Below are 5000 nucleotides of genomic sequence, written 5' to 3' on the forward strand. Positions count from 1 at the left end.
TATTTCCTATATTCTTTCCCTCACTGGGCTATTTTTTCCCTATTGGACCCCCTTGGGCTTACATCATCCTGCTTTTCCAATTAAGGTTATCTATCTAATAATAATAATAAATAATAAATAATAATAATAATAATAATAATAATAATAATAATACCCAGCAACTGAGGAGGTCGGTAACGTGTGGATTACAGAGCGCACCATGATCAGAAAGGTTCATGGGGCCATGACTTCTAGTCTAGGAGACTCCCCGCCCGGAGATAGGCTCCGGGCAATCTGAACGCACACGCAGTGTTCACATATAGTGATGGGCCTCACCAATTTAAGATACATTAGGCACGGTTACTTGAGAATATGAAAACTACTTTACCAATTAGCAAGTTTCTCTGCATTTTTCTTTAAACATTATCTTAGTTTTACTCATATTCATTTTCAGTCTTACATTCTCTCTGCTTTCCTCTATTCAAATCTTATATCATCTTTTGCAATTCCTCCCATGATTCACTAAATAGAACTATGCCATATGTAACTCTTAAGTTCTTAAATGTTAATTCCTACATTTTCCCAATATGAATCCTTAAAAATTGTGAATAATACTGTGAATTGAGAGATGGGGTCTCACTGTCTAACTCCTTTCTTTATGTGGTTTTAGGATTGCCGTAATTTTAGTATAGATTTTTATATGGTATTACAATAAAAAAAAAGTCAAAAGACTAAACACAAATATTTTGAAATTCACCATATTTTTTGTCCTAGGTGATTTTTTACCTTTATCATTACCTTTGTTTCAGGATGAGACAACAGTCTAGCCTAGCTTTATATCTGGCGTTGGCCGGGATCGTCAGCCTAGCCTCATGCATGCCTCAACAGGGTGTTTTCAGCCTGATCCAGCGTTATGGCTTCGACGACACCCAGGCGCAAGAGGACTTGCTGACGGCCCTTGAAGCCTGACCACATGGGCCAAACCATCAATTGCTTGGTGAATGCTCCAGCAAGTGTTACCTGTGACCCAAGGACTCCTCAGTTAAGAGGTATGTTCATCTTTCCCATCTGCTTCATCCTTATAAAATATAATCTGGGTGACTTTAATGACAAAATATAACTGGGCAAACGGCAGAATCTGATCGGCGTAAATGGCAGTTGTATGAACTCAAATGGGCTTAAATATGTTGTATAGATTATGATTGGCTTAAATGACGGCTGTATGGAATCTGTTGTATAGGTGCTTATTGACTCAAACGATGGTTGTTTGCAATCTGTTCTATAGAATCAGATTGGATTAAACAGCATTTGTATGTAATCTGTTGGAAAGAATCTGATTGGTTAGAATGACTGTTGTATGGAGTCTGTTGTATAGAATCTGATTGGTATAAAACGCCTGTTGTCTAGAATCTGTTTTATGCAATCTGATTGGCTTAAACAATGGCTGCTTAGAATCAGATTGGTTTAAATGACTGAATCTGATTTGCTTAAACGACGGTAATATGGTCTCTGATTAGTTTAAAATGATTGAATCTGATTGGCTTAAACAACCTGTATGGAATATGATTGGTTTTAAATGATTGAATCTGATTGACGTGACAGTTCCTTAGAATCTGGATGACCCTAAGTGACAGTTGCTTAGAATCTGATTGACTTAAGTGACAGTTGCTTTGAATCAGATTGACTTAAGTGACAGTTGCTTAGAATCTGATTGACCTAAGTGACAGTTGCTTAGAATCTGATTGACTTAAGTGACAGTTGCTTTGAATCAGATTGACTTAAGTGACAGTTGCTTAGAATCTGATTGACCTAAGTGACAGTTGCTTAGAATCTGATTGACCTAAGTGACAGTTGCTTAGAATCTGATTGACCTAAGTGACAGCTGCTTAGAATCAGATTGACTTAAGTGACAGTTGCTTAGAATCTGATTGACCTAAGTGACAGTTGCTTAGAATCTGATTGACCTAAGTGACAGTTGCTTAGAATCTGATTGACCTAAGTGACAACTGCTTAGAATCTAATTGACCTAAGTGACAGTTGCTTAGAATCTGATTGACCTAAGTGACAGCTGCTTAGAATCAGATTGACTTAAGTGACAGTTGCTTAGAATCTGATTGACCTAAGTGACAGTTGCTTAGAATCTGATTGACCTAAGTGACAGTTGCTTAGAATCTGATTGACCTAAGTGACAGTTGCTTAGAATCTGATTGACTTAAGTGACAGTTGCTTAGAATCTGATTGACCTAAGTGACAGCTGCTTAGAATCAGATTGACTTAAGTGACAGTTGCTTAGAATCTGATTGACCTAAGTGACAGTTGCTTAGAATCTGATTGACCTAAGTGACAGTTGCTTAGAATCTGATTGACTTAAGTGACAGTTGCTTAGAATCTAATTGACCTAAGTGACAGTTGCTTAGAATCAGACTGACTCAAGTGACAATTGCTTAGTATCTGATTGGTTCAAATGATTGAATGTCATTAGCTTAAACAATGGCTGTGTGGAATCTGATTGGTTTAAATGATAGAATCTGATTGGCTTATATGACGACTGCCTAGAATCTGGTTGGGTTAAACGGTAGATTTTCAGATTGACTTAAACAACGGTTGCCTATAATTTGGTTGGTTTAATCAATAGAAATTGACTGAATTAAATTATAGAATCTAATTGGCTGTATAGAACTTCCTTTACTTTCGTATTTGTCCCACAAAATACCAGATAGAATCTATTTAGTTATTGAAACATGTGATCATAAGACAACCCTGCATATAAATACAGTGATTTTCATAAAATCTGCATTTCCTCCTAGTTGGATTTGCATACTTCATGCTTGTATGTGTGTTGATTATGAAAGAACTACCAAGTTTATCTTTTGTCTTAGATAAAATGTCTGATATAATCTACTTGATTTCTCTTGCTTAAATTCACTTCCAACTCTTAGCAATCACTAGGTCAAGGTATATTGATGTAGGCTTAGTTTATGTCAATCCTGACATTTTTTTCGGCAAGATCTTCCTGTATCATTTTATATCAAATCCTAATGCTAATAACCATTCCCATTCCTTCTGTATTATTTTATATGCCATCTAAATGCTAATAACCATTCCCATTCCTTCTGTATTATTCTATTTAGTCCAAATGCTAATAACCATTCCCATTCCTTCTGTATTATTCTATATAGTCCAAATGTTAATAACCATTCCCATTCCTTCTGTATTGTTCTATATGTAGTCCAAATGCTAATAACCATTCCCATTCCTTCTGTATTGTTCTATATGCAATCCAAATGTCAATAACTATTCCCATTCCTTCTGTATTGTTCTATATGTAGTCCAAATGCTAATAACCATTCCCATTCCTTCTGTATTGTTCTATATGTAGTCCAAATGCTAATAACCATTCCCATTCCTTCTGTATTGTTCTATATGCAATCCAAATGTCAATAACTATTCCCATCCCTTCTGTATCATTCAGAATCCTTCTGTATCATTCTATATGCAATCCAAATGCTAATAACCATTCCCATTCCTTCTACCTTACAGAAGTCATTCAAATTCTATCTAGCAACAACTACCAGTGCGATGACTGCAGTTTGGAGCTCAAGTTCTTCATCTCGTACGTCAAGGCAGCAATGACTGAAAATGCCCAGTCCTGCCATACATTGGTTACTCGTCTTAGCCTCAAAGATCCCGGATGTAAGCCTCTCGTATAATTAAAATGACCATAAATTTACTTTTAAGACTTTTTTTTTTTTCGATGTATGGTCTTTCTGCTTCCTCTGATCTTGCTTGATTATAGAACAAGTAGTGTGGTTCGTTTGTTTGTCACTTTTAAAAAAAAATTGGTCTTTTATGAGTTGGTTTACTTTACAGCAATTATAGAATGGTAAAATGATTATGCAAATTATGCAATTACTGCATATATATTTGTATATATATATATATATATATATATATATATATATATATATATATATATATAAATATACATATATACATATATACACACACACACACATATATATATATATATATATATATATATATATATATATATATATGTGTGTGTGTGTGTGTGTGTGTGTGTGTGTAACGTTTCTATAAAGTAATCCTAAACGAGATTAGTTAGCTTTGTCAGACATATTCATTAAGGTTGAAAGAGCTGACACATTAAAGAGCTACTATTCATAAATACAACTGTATAATTGTCTATCAATTTTACCAATATTGTTTTTGTTATTCTTTTAATCATATATAATCAAAACTGATTTATAATGTTAATTCATTAGTCTGGATAGCCCTGGTCACTAGTATTTTCTTCAAGTAAGAATTTTATAAATTCCCTTTTTTATATGATTTTTTTTTTTAATGTAAAAACTGAAATTAGAAAAAATCACGTAAAGATCGAAATTGTGTCAAGAGAATTGAAGGAAAATTTTGATATACTTTACCCACGTGTAATAAATTCTCAAAGAACCGCAAAAAGATAAATTCTCAAAGAACCGCAAAAAGATAAATTTTCAAAGAACCGCAAAAGATAAATTCTCAAAGAACCGCAAAAAGATAAAGTCTCAAAGAACCGCAAAACGATAAAGTCTCAAACAACCGCAAAAAGGATAAATTCTCAAAGAACTGCAAAAAGATAAATTCTCAAAGAACCGCAAAAAGGATAAATTCTCAAAGAACCGCAAAAAGATAAATTCTCAAAGAACCGCAAAAAGATAAATTCTCAAAGAACCGCAAAAAGATAAATTCTCAAAGAACCGCAAAAAGATAAATTCTCAAAGAACCGCAAAATACGTTTGTCAATTAGAGAGGAATTGTTACTGACAACAAACCATCGAAATGAAATTATGATTTATATTTTTTAATAAATGTATCAAAAACTTTTTTCAACCTGATGTTTAATTATTCCTATTGTGTTTCTTGGATTTCTTTCTCACTTTGGTGCCTCCAGAGCGCTATAGTAACTTAAATTATTATTATCATTATTATTATTATTATTATTATTATTATTACTTGCT

At 33.5% G+C, this 5000-nt stretch overlaps 1 pseudogene; it reads left to right on the forward strand.

Annotated features, from left to right (window-relative positions):
* The window catches only part of LOC137630977 (uncharacterized), a 17103-nt pseudogene extending 12231 nt beyond the window's left edge, over positions 1-4872 (forward strand).
* The last annotated feature ends 128 nt before the right edge of the window (positions 4873-5000 follow it).

Source organism: Palaemon carinicauda, chromosome 39 (genome assembly GCF_036898095.1).
Source record: "Palaemon carinicauda isolate YSFRI2023 chromosome 39, ASM3689809v2, whole genome shotgun sequence".
Taxonomy (NCBI): Eukaryota; Metazoa; Arthropoda; class Malacostraca; order Decapoda; family Palaemonidae; genus Palaemon; species Palaemon carinicauda.